Genomic DNA, 16,250 nt, shown 5'->3' on the forward strand with positions numbered 1-16,250 from the left:
TAGACAGCTGGGGACTCAGGATTGGGGTCTGCTTCTGTTCTGGTCTCTTGTTCTTTCTAGCGAATCTGTTTACAAGATGCAAGGTTTCCATGGGCAGAATCCGGGCCTCCAGTGAATAGGCAGGACTGCTCCTGGTCTGTGGGGGGCTTTCTGCGCTTTAGGAAAAAATTCCTCCTCCTCGGGACACTTGCACCAGAAATGGGCATCACGGCTTTACTGTCCTCCCCCCCCCCCCCCGGGAAATTATCCTGAACCCAGATGGCCGGGCTACGGCCAGGCTCCCTCCGACGTATCGCTGTCCCACGCTGCACGCCTGCAGAGCCCTGTCCTGCAGGCCCCCGGGGGACGGACCAGGAACCAGGAACAGGTGCCAGCGTCCTTCCTCCTCAGTCTTCACTCAGTCCTGGGTTGTCTGGAGGCTCATTCCCAGGTGCTGGTATTGGTGCCGTACCTCCAGTTTCTCTACGTCAGGTCTGTGTAATTTCTGGGGTGAATAGAAATGTGGTATCAACACGGGGGTTCCTAGATGGAACCAGCCTCTCTGGGTCCTGGAGACCTGCTCTTGTCCCCGGCTCTGCCCAGAGCTGGAGGCATGAGTGGAGGAGGTGCAGGAGGACGGAGGCCCATGGGCGTCTTCCTACGTCCAGGGAACTGCGGAGTTAACTCCCAGCCTGTGTCGAGGGAGGAGACTCTCATGCACGCAGGACTTACTCTGCCCCAAGGACCCTGCTAGAGGCTGGAGGTGTGTCGCCCGATTCGAACCGTAGTGTGTCCTTGAAAACCTAGTGTATGGGCCCCGTGCTGCCTCGGGTGCCCGAGCGCTGTCCCTTGAGGGCCGCGTTCTGCAGCTGATGCGGTGCAGCTGGCTTGACGAAGCCAGGACCATCCCACCCTTTGTGACCGAAGAGCCCTTTAAACTCTTAAAAAAAAAAAAAAAAAAAAAACAACTGAAGACCCAAGAGCTTTTGTTTGTGTTTACCAATGATAGAAATTAAAACTGAACATTTTTGCACAACGTTTTTTAGTCACTTAAAAATGACAATCCGCGTGACAATGGAAATAACATGGTCATGAAAAATGAGCAAAATAACCAAAACGAAGAATGTTTAGGAGAGTGACACTTGTTTATATTCCTGCTAATGTTCTCAGCGCCTGGATTTTCACAAGTGGGTCCGTGTGTGCTCTGTGCCACGGGACATATTCCGTGGCCTCTGAGGCACTTCGGTCTCGGGAGGGACGAGTGAATGGGGTAAAGGACATCGGCTTGGTCGGGCAAATCATTCTGCCGTGGGCCCCCCAAGGGTTGCCGAGCCCTCGACGTGCGCCTGAGCTGAGCACGGGCCCACCTGGCTCCACCTGGCCTGTCCTCTCACTGGTCACACTGGTTTGAAGAGCCAAGTAAGAACTGGAAGCGACAAGGGGACGCCTCGGGCCCGGGGGTTGGGGGTCAGCGAAGGAACCAGGGAGGAACTCCTGTCCCAGCCTCCGTCCTCGGGGAGCGTCTGGTGCATCAGAAGGAGCATCCGAGAGGGTGTCCGGGTGCAAGAAGGGAGGCGGGACCTGTCGAGCGGGATCAGGACTTTCATCACCCCTGGGTGCCCAGTGCGTGGGTGAAAGTCAGGCTTCCCGAAACTTGCTTTCCTGTGAATTTTCTCTTCCTCCTGACCCGACCAGCAGGTTAGAGTCTGTTTTGCTTCGTAGCAACAGCTGAACCTCAAGTGAGACCCTTCCCTTGGACTATTGGGACCAAACGGGGGGAGAAACAACTGATGGATCTTTTCTTTTCTTTTCTTTTCTTTTCTTTTCTTTTCTTTTCTTTTCTTTTCTTTTCTTTTCTTTTCTTTCTTTCTTTCCTTTCTCTTTCCTTTCCCTTTCCTTTCCTTTCCTTTCCTTTCCTTTCCTTTCCTTTCCTTTCCTTTCCTTTCCTTTCCTTTCCTTTCCTTTCCTTTCCTTTCCTTTCCTTTCTTTCCTTTTCCTTTCCATTCCCTTTCCTTTCCTTTCCTTTTCTTTTTCCTTTTCTTTTTCCTTTTCTTTTTCCTTTTCCTTTTCCTTTTCCTTTCCCTTTTCCTTTTCCTTTTCCTTTTCCTTTTCCTTTTCCTTTTCCTTTCCTTTCCTTTCCTTTCCTTTCCTTTCCTTTCCTTTCCTTTCCTTTCCTTTCCTTTCCATTCCTTTCCTTTTTTAGTAGTCAGCTCTAAGCACACAGGAGTTCAGAGCCAGGAAGTGCAGTTTATTTTATTTTATTTTTTAGGAAGTGCAGTTTAAAAAAACAACAACAACGAAAACAAAAACAACTAATGAGAACTTCGTGTCTGCACATTTCTAGGTGATACCTACTCTATCACAGTCCTTTCTTGGTCCTATGCCAAACGGGTGTAGATGGGTACGCATCTGTTTTGGGATTCTGTTCTGTGGATCTAGTTTGGCTATTCTGTACCAATTTTATTCTGTTTTAATTAATATGGATTTATGATGTATCTTGGTATGTTCCAGATCAAGTAAAAACCCACTACAATTTGTTTTCTGGAGTAGCCTTGCCTATTTTAGCACATTACTAAATATAGGCCCCACGAGAGCAGGGAGGTGGTTTATCATTTGGATTGTCGTACCCCCAGAAGCTTTAATAAAAGTATAAGCACTCAATAAATATTTGTTAAATAAAGGAGTGAACTTATACTTCGGAACTAATTTTAGAATCTGCCAGTATGTACGCAGCACCTTACTGGGGGTTTTATTGCAATTGTGTTGAATTTGTAAATCGATTTGGGAAGAATTGACATCTTTGCATCCCTGAATCTTCCCATCAATGGATATGGCCCCATTTATGCAGTGCTTCCTTTATGTTTTTCTGTAAAGGGACGTAATATTCTCCAGAAGGATCTCCTATAAAAATATCCATTTACAGTAATAACACCTTACAAACACATAACAAAAATATACAACAGCTTTATTGAGACGGCATTCAGAATGTGAAATGCACCCTTTTAGAGAAAGCAGTTTGGTGGTTTTTACCAAAATCTGAGTTGTGCAACTATCACCGCTAATTTCAACACATTTTCATCACCCCCGGAGACACCCCGTAGCCCTTAGCAGCCACTCTTCCTTTCTCCGCTTCCCCCAACCACTCTCCAAACACTGATGGACTTTCTACCCGTGGATTTGCCTTTTCTGCACACCTTTTCTAAGTGAGGTTTTATACCACGTGACTTGTGATTAGCTTCTTCTTTGACGGAGCACAACGTGAGTGTCATCCACACTGCGGCGTGTACCAATATTTTATTCCTTTTTATGGTCAAACAATATTCTAATGTATTGATATACCATGTTTACGTATCCAGCCACCAGTTGATGGAAATTTGGGCTGTTGCCACTTTTTAGCCCTAATGCATAGAGGCCTATTATGAACCTTCATCTACAGATTTTTGTGTGGACATATTTTCATGTCTTTTGAATCTGTGCCCCAGAGTGGAATTGTTGCTGGATTCCATCTCGTTGAGGATTTTTGTAACTAAATTCATCAAGAATATTGGTCTATAGCTTCCCCAACCCCGCTTTTTATTTACTTATTTATTTATTTATTTATTTAGTTAGTTAGTTAGTTAGTTAGTTATTTGGTGATGCCTTTGTCTGGTTTTGGTGTCCAGATAATACCTCATAGGATGAGTTGGAAAGCATTTCCTCCTCTTCCATGTTTTTTTGAAGAGTTTGTGAAGGATTAGTGTTTTTTTTTAAGGATTAGTATTAGTTCTTTAATGTCTTGTAGACTTCATGAGTGAAGCCACTTGGTTCTGAGCTGTTCTTTGTGGGACTTCTGTTCATTACCGGTGCAATCTGTGCTTGCCGCGGGCCTATTCAGATTTTCTATTCTTACGTCAGTTTTGCTAGTTTGTGACTTTCTGGGAATTTGTCCACTTCATTTAGGTCACCCAGCTTGTTGGCCCACAGTGTTCATAGCGTTCCTTTATGATTTTCTATTTCAATAAGGTCAATGGCAATATCTTCTCTTTTAATTCTCAACCTTACGATTTGTGTCATCTTTTTCTCTTGGTCTGTGTAGCTTAAGGCTTATCAACTTTGTTGACCATTTTAAAGAACCAGCTTTTGGTTTCATTAATGTTTTCATTTTTCTGTTATCTATATTGATTCCCCATTCAGTCTTTAGTTTTTCCCCCCTTCTCTTTGCTTTGGTTTTAGTTTGCTCTTTTTCTAGTTTTTTAAGGTGATTCTTGGGTTAATGATGAGAGCCTTTTTTTTTTTTTTTTTAAGACTATTTATTTGAGAGAGAGCATGAGCCGGGAGGAGAGGGAAAGCCGACTCCTCCTGAGCAGAGATCCCGAGGTGGGGCTCCATCCCAGAATCCTGGGATCATGACCTGAGCTGCAGGCAGATGCTTCACTGACTGTGAGCCACCGGGTGCCCTGAGAACGTCTTTATTTTTTTTTTTTAAAGATTTATTTATTTACTCATGAGAGACACAGAGAAAGGCAGAGACACAGGCAGAGGGAGAAGCAGGCTCCCCGCAGGGAACCTGATGTGGGACTCGATCCCAGAACCCCGGGATCATGACCTGAGCCAAAGGCAGATGCTCAACCACTGAGTCATCCAGGTGCCCCGAGAACATCTTTAAAACACACATTTACATCTATAAATATCTCTCTAAGCACTGCTTTTGCTGTATTCCATAAGTTTTGGGATGTGTTTTCATTTTTACTCATCTTAAAGTACTTTGTATTTTTTTCCTCTGACACAGTCATTGTTTAGAAGTCTGTTAATTTCCATGCATTTGTGAATTTCTCAAATTTCCTTCTGTTAGTGATTTCTAATTGCACCGCTGCCAGGGAACCTACTTTATTTCAATACACCTCAATTTATTGAGGCTTCTTAATGGTCTAACATATGGTCTGTCCTGAAGAATGTTCCTTGAGGACTGGACGAGAATGCGTATGTTGGTAGTTTGGGGGGATGTTCCGTGGGTATCCGTCTAGCAGCCTCACAGCAGTGCTCACATCCACTCCTGCGTCGGTCTTGCGCCTAGTTGCTTTGTCCATTATTGAACAGAGTACTAAAGGCTCCAACCATTATCAAATTGTGCATTTTCCCCTTCAAATCTGTTAGTTTTTGCTCCGTGTATTTTGGGGCTCTGTTGGCAGGTACACATAAAATCGATAATTGTCCTTTCTTCCTGTCGGATTGAGCTTCCATCAGTTTATTTTAGAAAATGTCCTACTTTTGTAACAATTTTGGTCCTAATGTTAATTTTGTCTAATATTAATATAGCCATTCCACATATTTTTTTGCTTACCATCTGCTGGCCTGGCGTATCTAATTCCATTTTTAAAATTTTACCCTATTTGTCTCTTGGAATCGACAGTCTGTCTTGTAGACACTGTAGAGTTGGGTTATATTTTCTAATCCATTCTACCAATCTCGGCCTCTTAATTGGATTGTTTAGCTACACTGGGTTTACCGTAGTTGCTGACCGGGCGGGAGCTACATCTCCTACTTTACTGTTGGTTTTCCCTCTGTCACGCGGTTTTCTCCCCTCTGGTCATCCATCACTGCCGCCTTTGCTGCCATAGTTCCCAGCGTACCATTTTAATTTCCTTGCTTTTTCCTTCCTGGATTTTTTGGAAGTCGATTTCTTAGTGGTTGCCCTGAGGACGATTACAATTTTTTCCCCCCTTAAAAAAAAAATTTAGTTTTAATTAATACCAACTTAATTGGCATAGAAACAAAATTGGCATTTTACATTTTATTAAAATCGTACATTTGGTCTGTGTTCAAATTGATCTAAAGTGTTTATTGCTATTATAATTTTAACGGTTGTATTGTATCCCTAGTTAGGTCCTTATTCATCAGTTCTCGATGGTACCTACCAAAACTTTAATATTTTCAAGACTTCATTTATTTTGCGATTTTTACTTAAAATCTCCAGTGTAGATACTTCCCTCACCTCTCCTTCCGCTATTCTTGCTGTATTACGTCTTTGCACGTCACGAGTCCATCTGCACATTCATTTTTGTAGGGATTGCTTGATGGAGTTGTATTGTAAGTCAGGAGAAGACGAGCACCGCAAACAAGACATACCTGTATTGTCTTCCATGTTTGCTGATATGTATATATTTTGGGTTTTTTCTCCCTGACTTAAATACTCAAATGTGTTGTCACGAAAGAATGTTTGCAGGCTTCTGACAGATGTTCATAAGTAAAGGGAACTGCGTGGGGCGCCTGGGTGGCTCAGGTCATGACCCCAGGGGCCTGGGATGGAGCCGGGTGGGCGTCTGGCTCCCTGCTCAGGGGGGAGCCCGTGTCTCCCTCTCCCTCTGCCCCTCCCCTGCTCCTCCTTGCTCTTTCTCTGTCAAATAAGTAAATGAAATTAAAAAATAATCATAATAAAGGAAATTCCTTTTTACACTTAGTAAGAACGTTTATGGTCAACTGGATGTTGGACTTATAGCTAATATTTTATGTTTCTCATCTTTTGAAATCATAAATTTTATTTAATTGTTAATACAATAAATATTCTGATTCTTTTAATATTAAATCATCCGGCTGTTCCTTGTCGGAACCCGACTTGGACCTGCTGGGGTTTTTTTCTTAGCTATGAATTCTTTTTAAAAAATTTTTATTTTCAATAATTGCCCTCATGGCATTGGTGTTTAATTTTGTATTTTTAACTACCTGTTTCTGGTTGGACATAAAGTTTTTCAGACTAGTGGCCTCATGATTTGAGATTCTCCTATTTTTAAAATCTGAAAGAACGTGCATAGCTTAAAGGTTTGGTTTCATGTCTTTATGTTGAATGAGGATGAAAACTACATTTTGTCTGTCATTTTCATTTTTCTTCACTATTGTTGCTCTGTTCATCTTCTAATTATTCTCAGCCCATTAATATAAATTAACATTTTATTAAAATTGTACACTTGGTCTGTGTTCAAATTGACCTAAAGTATTTATTGCTATTATAATTTTAAGTTTTATTATATCACTAGTTAGGTCTTTATTCTGTTTGTGATTTTTATTCTGTTAGATGGTTTTTCTTTCATCGGTTCTCAATGGCACCTACTAAAACTTTAATATTTTCAAGATTTCATTTATATTGCGATTTTTACTTAATTCTTTAAATTCTAACTATTTTTTATTTATCTTTGCCTTCATTTATATAAACACATTTTTTTCTGCGTTCTTGAATTAAACAGTTTACTTTTGTTTTTCTAAGAAGTGGATTTATGATACAGATTTATGATACAAATTCAAAATTTATATTTTAATATACTGCTCTGGTTTTAGTAGTCTTCATTTTTATCTTTTAATTTCAAATAGTTTCTAATTTTTAACAACATTTTTATTTCCTCTTTCGCTTATGTTTTTTTTTTTGCAAAATATATTTTTATATTCGCAGATGTAGGGATGGTTTTCGGAAAGGGCTAGCAAGGGAGGAGTGGCCAACTTTTGTGGCTGCCTTTTTAAATTTACTGCCTGGGTTGTGAAAGCTATATGCATCTGTTGAAACTCACAGAGATCTCTTTGGGGTAAAGAGTGTGGTCAGATTTTTGTCAAAAATTGCATGTATATGAAAAGAATTTAAAATTGATAAAATTGACTATAATAATTTTTTTTTAATTAAGTGTGTTTTTTCTCAGTCTTCATAAACTTCTGTATTTTCTCACACTTTGTCTGCTTTGCCAGTCTTTTGAAAATGTCTCTTCAGTGACTTTACAATCCTGGTTTCTCCTTGTGGTTTTGTTAGTGTTTGCCTGATATATTTTGAAGCTTGGCTGTTAGGTTCATACCAGTGTTGGCCGCTACGCATTTTTGGTGAATTGTTCTTTCAATATAGTTCTTTGTGAACTACATTTACCTCTGTTCATTTTAGTGTCTTTTTCTCCTTGATGAATTTTAGTTCAACTAATATTTATATAATTCTTATAGGAAGCTTATTCTTATTTTGGGTTTTCCTTTTACCATGTTTCTCCTTATTTCCCCCTTTTCTCAGCATCTAATCAGTTTTTATATGGTCTATTTTACATGGTCTACCCTGGTGTGAAAGTTTTGCATTGTCTAGCTATTTACCTAATGATTACCCTTAACTTTTTTTTAACATTTTCATTTTTTTAGAAATAGAGCACATAATAAATAATAAACATTAAAATGCAAATATTTCTGAAATATATGTACACATATATGTGTGTGTAATGTGTGTATATATATATATATTTATACTTATTTATTTATATATATATAAGGAAATGATTCTCTACTGTCTCCCTTCCTCCCTTTTTCTTTTTTTTTTTTTTTTTTTTTTTTTTTTTTTTTTTTTTTAAATTTTATTTATTTATGATAGTCACAGAGAGAGAGAGAGAGAGAGAGAGGCAGAGACATAGGCAGAGGGAGAAACAGGCTCCATGCACCGGGAGCCCGATGTGGGATTCGATCCCGGGTCTCCAGGATCGCGCCCTGGGCCAAAGGCAGGCGCCAAACCGCTGCGCCACCCAGGGATCCCCCCTTCCTCCCTTTTTCTTTTCTCTAGAGGCTACCTGTATTTGGTAGCTTCAGAAAAACTAAGTCAATTGAATATGTATGTCTGTGTGTGTTTTTTAATTAAATTCATTAGCAAACATAGAGTACAGCATTCGTTTCAGATGTAGAGTCACGTATTCATCAGTTGCATATGTCTATTTTATATATATGTGTGTATGAGAGAGAAACAGAGAGGAGATGAATACTTATTTTCACGAGCTGATTCCCACAATTATGAAGGTGGACACATCTCAGGTCTTCCAGGTGGCCCACCAGGCAGGAGGCCCAGAGCAGAGCCGGTACTGCAGCTCCAGTCTGAAGGCGACTGGCTGCTGAGTTCTACTCCTCATGGTAGGTTAGTTAGTTAGTTTTTTGTCTACTCATGCCTTCACCTGGCTCACCCACATTACAGAGGAAATCTTCCCTACTCAAAGCTCACTGATTTATTTTAGTTCATTTTTAAAAAATTTATTTAAAATCCATTAATTATCATATAGTGCATTATTAGTTCCAGACCGAGAGTTCAGTGATTCATCAGTTGCATATAATACCCAGTGCTCATCCCATCACATGTCCTCCTTCATGCCCACCACCCAGTTACCCCATTTCCCCCACCACCTCCCCCCACAGTGACCCTCAGTTTATCTTCTAGAGTTAAGAGTGTCTTATGGTTTGTCTCCTTCTTTGATTTTTGTCTAATTTTATTCTTCTCTCCCTTTCCCTATGATCCTGTGTTTTGTTTCTTAAATTCCACATGTGACTGAAATCATATTTGTCTTTTTCTGACCTATTTTGCTCAGCATAATATCCTCTAGTTTCACCCATGTCATTGCAAATGGCAATATTTTATTCTTTTTGGTGACTGAGTAATATTCCATCACACACACACACACACACACACACACACACCCCACATCTTCTTTATCCATTCATCTGTTGATGAACATCTGGGCTCTTCCCATATTTTCAAATCCCACCAATTTAAATGTTAGTCTCCCTTAACAACACTCTCAACATCAACCAGATTGATGCTTGAGCAAGTATCTCAGCAATGTGGCCCGGCCAATGTGTCAGCCAAACTGACACATAACATTAACCATCACACTATTTTTAGTTACTTTACCTGTTTTCATCTTTAGTTCCTAACTCACACATTTCCTCTTTCCTCTTTCTCAAAATATGTGTACATTCTAATTTTGGTTGTCACTATTTTCTGTTTCAATAATAATGATTACATGAATAATATTCACAACTGATCCATCATACACTATAATTACGTATCTCTTGAACAAGAGGGCTAAGCGTTTTTTTTGTTTGTTTGTTTGTTTGTTTGTTTTTAACCTCTCTATGGTCTGTAATGTCAGGCATCTGTTAATTTTCCTGTCTTTTTCTTTTCACAGAGCCAGTTGACCAAGAACCCTCTGCCTTTCTCTGGTTTTGCTCAGTTGCTCCTTCGCTGATTGGAAGGCTATGGATGTGACACTTTAGTTCCAAACTGGGGATCCTCTTCCATCTCTCCTCTTCTGGATTCACTATCTCCTTTATCTTTATCTAGATAAAGGAAAGATCCTTTATCTTTCTTAATGGTGTACACCCTCATTTTAATGGCTTCCCGAGAAAGAGGAGATAGGGGCAAAATGCTGAGATTTTACATGTTGGAAAATGTTATTTTACTCTCACACATGATTGATAATTTGCTGAATTTATGTTTCTAGTTTAAGACACAAAAATTAGTAATGGGAAGCCTCACAAATGGAATTGAGAGGTTTGGGAAGGGGTGTGGGCAGCCCTACCACTCCTCATTGACTTGAGACCCAGCAGGAAGAGAGGGACTTGACCTTACATGGACTTGACCTTGAACATGGACCACTCTACTACTGTAGGAGGAGGACGAGGTGCTGCTCATCCCCCCAAGCAATGGCTCAGCCCATGAGAAGCCACCACATTCAGAATTCCTAGTTTCCTCCAATGGACTTGCTGTTCAGAACAACCTTCACAACTCCCCCCTTTTCTCCTTAAAAAAAGTGCTTGTCCTTTGTTCCCCAGACTTGCTTACGGTTGTGCTGCAGCTTGTTTGTCCCAGACTGCAATTCTCTTATTCTCAAATAAACCCATCTCTCCATGGTAAAATAACTGGCAGTTTCTATTTCTAAGGTGAACAGGACTAATTTGCTCTTAAAAATGTTAAGCCATTATTTCATTGTCTTCCAGCTTCTAGTGTAAAGTCCAAGGCCATTTTGATTCTTGATCTGTTCATTGCTTATTACTACATTTGGGGTTTTTTCAATCTTAAAATCTGTAAGGTCACCTTTGTAACATGGTTTTTAGAAACTCGATGAAGGTGCATTTTGCATGTGTCATGACTGCTTTGGTTGTGGGAGACAGTTGGTCTGGAAACTCATGTCCTTTTGCTCTTTGAAATTCTCTTTTACCATTTCTTTGAAAATTTAACCCTTTCTACTTATTTTTGGAGTCTATCCTAGTCAAATATTAAACATCTTCTATTTATTTTCGGTATTCATTTGTCGGCCCCTTAGTTCACTCCTGTTTGTCATTTTGTTCTGCTATTCAAGACATTTCATCAAATTTCTCCTGCAACTCTCCTATTTAATTTTTTATTTCAGGTAATGTATTTTTAATCTGTAAAAAAGCTCTTTCTGCTTCCCAGGACATGCCTTTTATACAGAACGGCTTTTATTTCACCAATACAGTGTCTTGTCATGTCCTTCTGAAAATGTTGAGTATGTATCTTTAGAAAGACTTTAATCCACTCCCTGCCCTGTATCTGCTTCTTCCATGTTCTTCTGTTACCTGTTTATTAGATGATACCTGTTTTCATGTTATTCCCAAAAGCTTGGGGATCCTTGTCCTTTGTAATGTGACTAATACACCAACACGCTATTTGGAAACTGTGTTGCGTAAAGGGCTGGGGTATGTTCGGCAGAGGGCTTTACTTTCTAGGGGGATAGAGCTGAGTGATGTGGCAAAGCTGGCTCTCTTATAAGCTTATTCTTCTAACGTAGGACACTGAACTTTCCTTATCTGTTGGTCGTTGTTCATGGAATGTCAAGTTCTCCAGGGGACAACCCTTCATTTTCCTGATTGGGAGCTGTAAGCCTTATCATCAGTGTCCTGTAAGTCTTGTTAATGTTCTTTACATCTTCCTTACCTTTTAAAAAATACTGTACCAACCTCCCCCGGCCCCCCAGCCTACCTCATCTCTGTCAGTGTCCCCAGAAAGCCACCCTCCGGCCTTCTGAGCAGGTAGGGGAGAGGCTCTGGCTATATAAATATTAAATATTTTCAACGGTGTTTTACCAAACTAATTGTACACTCTTAGGTCCAGAAAGACTTGCTCTCTCCCCTTCAAGAGCGCTTCTGGCATTCTGGGCAAGAAATCAGTGTTTCTGGTGTTTCTTCTGCCTCAGGCACCTTCCACATCTGTGATCTCTGTGCTAAGTCACACGGAGGACAGTGACCACGTATTAATCTCCTTTCCAGATTCCATGATTTTGCTGCACATGCCTGCTGTCATCTCCCTGTTTCTTGGCTGTGAATGTGAGCCTGTTCTGAACTGAAATTTAGTCAGGTTTTAGGGAAAAGCCACAAATAATTCCTATGTAAAAGTTTGTGTTTCATCGACATTCTCTCTACCCTCCAATTATATTTTTTAATTTTGAGATGATGTATTTTAGAGAGTGAGTATGCAAGTGGGGGGGTGGGGAGGGTCCGAGAGGGAGAGAGGGAGCAGACTAGCAGACTGCTGAGCACAGAGCCCAGCACAGGGCTCGATCTCATGGCCCTGGGATCACAACCTAGAGTCAAAACCAAGAGTCAAGGCTCAAGCAGCTGGGCCACCCAGGCACCCTTCTCCCCTTCGATTATATTTAACAGAATACCTATAACTTTGTTTTAAGTAATGACTAGTGTTAACCAGTATGTATAGCTTCACATTGAGTAAGAGAAGTGAGTTAATTTTCTTATAATTATTTTACAAAGAAAATATTGCTACTATTGAGCTCAAGACTTCTGGTACGTATTTGCTTCATCCTATATTCATGTCCTGTTTCCTCGATCTGTTACAGCCGGACCCCTGTGTTGCTAGTTGTCGCTTTCTCTCCAGGGATTGCTTCTGTCTGGAAGCCACCAATACTCTTCTGTTGGGAGCAAGAAATGAGGGGGAGGGCAGCTTTTTTTCTGGGCTACTACCCTATATTTCTTTATCCTGCCATTTCCCATCGATCTGGTTCTCTTCCACCTCTGGTATGAAGTGGCTTTTGTTCTGGGCTTCCCTTCTGATTCCCACTGCCTCCGAGGTACCTCATCCAGTTGATCACATTTCTTCTGCGTCTCTAGGTCATGCCATGTATTTTGTAGCCCGCTAAAAAATGTATTTCTGTTTCTAAGCACTGGCTATAGGATCCTACTTCAAAGTTTTTTCCCTTCTAGGGTTTGGTAGGGGTGGGGCTGCTGAGTGTGGGGAGGAAACATGCTCTATGCATTCATTATTCCAGAGTGAACATCAGAGACAGAGGTTCCATTTTCTTTATAATTTTTGAAGCTTTTTTTTTTTTCAAGAGTGAGAGTATTGCTTTTGTAATCAGATAAATGCCAATTAATATGTCACTGTTTCAGAATTTAAAAAAGACAAAAACAGGTGGCCTCCCTCTCAGATGCTCATCCTGGCCAGCATGGAGGTGCTCACGTGTGTAGCACCCTGTTGTGGCATCACCCTAACTTTAGAGGGTAACCCCAGGAGCACATCCAAGTTTGACCTTGCTTTTGGCATTTAGTCAGAGTCTACTATTTCTTTCTACCTTGGTCTTTAGTCTTTGCAAAGTCAATAGCTAAAAATGTTGTATACCATTTTTGGGGCAACTCCGAGCTTGGAGGAGAATAATCATCACATGATAGCATACACGGTCACCTCCAATCTGGCTGACAGCATCAGGAATCTGGACAAAGCAAGCCACTGGCTTTAAAAAAAATCCAAATATGCATTTTCAAATATAGTTAATCATTCTGTGGCTTTAGATCAAAATAGCTTTATATGTTTTACATGTTAAAATTCAATCAGTTGAGGTATACATTACATTTATTACTTCAAAAGTAAAATGCATGAGCAATTGACGATTGGGAATTGTTGATTTTGGGGACAAATTTAAGAGTTTTGGGAAAATCACATTTCAGATAACTATCGAGGGTTGTATGTTGATTTTTAGTTTTGGAAAGAATGTTATATGTTGTAAAGCCAATAAATACTTAGACAATTTAAATATACAAAGCAGAATGATGGAAATTAGGTGTCAGAATTCTAGTCTTTGTAAAATTATCTGGTGTTCTGTATTCATGATTTTATTTTATTTTATTTTATATTTTATTTATTTATTCATGAGAAAGGCAGAGACATAGGCAGAGGGAGACGCAGGCTCCATGCAGGAAGCATGACATGGGGGCAGCCTGGGTGGCTCAAATCCCATGTCAAATCCCACATCGGGCTCCCTGCATGGAGCCTGCATCTCCCTCTGCCTGTGTCTCTGCCTCTCTCTCTCTCTCTCTCTCATGAATAAATAAATAATTTTTTTTTTAAAAAAAGGGAAGCATGACATGGGACTCAATCCCGGGTTCCCAGGATCACACCCCAGGCCGAAGGCGGCGCTAAACCACTGAGCCACCCAGGCGGCCTGTATTCATGATTTTAAATAAAACAATTGTGAAGCCCTATAGTTTTAGCTTTTTAATTCTATTTAAGTCCTTAATTTACAGCTTGATTTTAATTTTGCCACCACGCTCATCGATTACCCTCTTCAGGATAAATTATTTTTAATCCATATTTAATGAAGAATATGAATAGAAGAAAGCGTTAGAGAAAAGTGAGGTGTATCCCTCAAGATGATTTTGTTCTCTGCCAGTCTCTGTGTCTCACGTGAGGAGTGAGCACACCCACCTGGTGTCCCAGGCGTGTGACCACGGCAGCAACCCAGCATCTACAGTGAAGAGTAAGTATCCCTCCTTGGAATGTCTGGTGTTTAAATACGAATACCGGATGTTCAATATCAGTAAGATTTTCATTTCAGTAGCCCAGAAACCTAGTCTGATGGTATTAGGCTTCAGCATTAGCCTCAGTTGAGTACTTGAACTTTCAGCTGTTGAGTATTTGGCCAACATATGTCGTATCTGCACCTCTGTACATTAACATCATTTGACTAAAATGAATTAGAACAGAAGAGACTGGGGGCACCTGGGTGGCTCAGTCGGTTGAACATCTGACTCTTGGTTTTGGCTCAGGTCGAGATCTCAGGGTCCTGGGATCGAGCCCCACGTCGGGTGCTCGGCGTGGAGTCTGGTTGGGATTCCTTCACCCTACATCTCTGCTCCTGCTGTTCCCCCTGTGTGCGTTCTCTTTCTCTCTCTGATACATAAAAAACCAAAAACAAACCAAACTAGAACAGACTAGAATGAAAAGCATCAGAATGCATTGCAAGTAGTAAGGATAAATAGTATTCTGTGAACTCTTTCAGCTTGTAGATGTATGCATGCACACTGCGTTACATTAGACCATGCATTCCTTACCGAGGGCTGTGGGTCATGGTGAAGAATTTGAAATCACGGTACTAGAAAGAGGGCAGGTGCTTGTTATTGAGCAGGAGGGTAGGCAGTAAGTGCTGGAATTGCTAACAAAAGATACAGTGATGCGAGGCATGGGGATTTTTTTTTTTGTTTTTTTTTGCAAGGCACCGCGCCTATGTGACCTTAGTGCAATAGCGATAGAGTGCAAGCAACTGTGGGAGAAAGGTAGGAGTCAACAATTGGCGAAATAATATAAAAATGGTCAGGAGAAACTGGAGAGGTAAGAATCTAGAGATCATGATGATAATATGCTATCTTAACACTTTTTTGTGGTTACCGCAGCAATTTCTACTGTCTTCAGTCTAGTTGATTCTTACGACAGCCAAATGGGAAAGACAGAGGAGACGTTGGTAAACCCCATTTCGTAGAACAGGAAAGACTCAGTCACTTCCTTAGAGATCCTCAGCTGGGGAGGAGTAAAAGTGTGTCTTAAACTCAAGCATCTTATGATTTTATGCTCTTAAGGAAAGAAAGCAGTTGAGAAGCGAAGGGTGGTGGCCTGGGGCTGGGGAAGCCAACTACAGCACCCGCTTTCTGGCACCTGGTGCTCCTCGAGGCACTGTTTCAGATTCGTGACCACACTGTGCCTGGAGGATCCTCCAGAAGCCACCTTGCCGTCCTGACCCTCCAGACCATCCAAGGAAAGAGACCCTGAGCCACGCGTAGAAACCGGAGGGATGGCTGGAAGCCAGAAGAGCAGCCTGGAAATCTCTGAGGGCAGTGGCTGCCTCAGGTGGATGGGGTTGGACTCTGGGTTTGTTATGATATGACTGGAAGTTTATGGAGATGACGTTGCTTTGTTCTTACTCTAATAGAAATCTAAAGAATTTGTTTCGTCACTTGCAAAGGATTTTCACGTTTCTTGTCTCACGTGTCTGTCACAAACTTTGGATATGTTTTATAGATAAGGAAACTGTGTCTTAGGGAAGCTAAATAATTCATCCAAATGTAGATGGTAAGAAGTTCGGCAGGACCCAGATGGAGTCTTTTTCTTCCACTACTTATGTTCCATTCCCGTCACTCAGCCAACCTCCAAAAAGCACTACCTGACTTTTGACATAGCTAAGTTGGCAGATGCAGATTTTCTGTTGAGAAGGTCAAAC

General features: G+C 40.9%; 1 protein-coding gene across 1 annotated transcript in view; it reads left to right on the forward strand.

Moving 5' to 3' along the window:
* Positions 1-16,250, forward strand: part of LOC112642957 (olfactory receptor 10J3-like) — a 148,423-nt gene that overhangs the window by 80,898 nt on the left and 51,275 nt on the right. The gene's annotated exons all lie outside the window — the stretch shown is intronic.

This window comes from Canis lupus, chromosome 38 (assembly GCF_003254725.2).
Source record: "Canis lupus dingo isolate Sandy chromosome 38, ASM325472v2, whole genome shotgun sequence".
In the NCBI taxonomy this organism is placed as follows: Eukaryota; Metazoa; Chordata; class Mammalia; order Carnivora; family Canidae; genus Canis; species Canis lupus.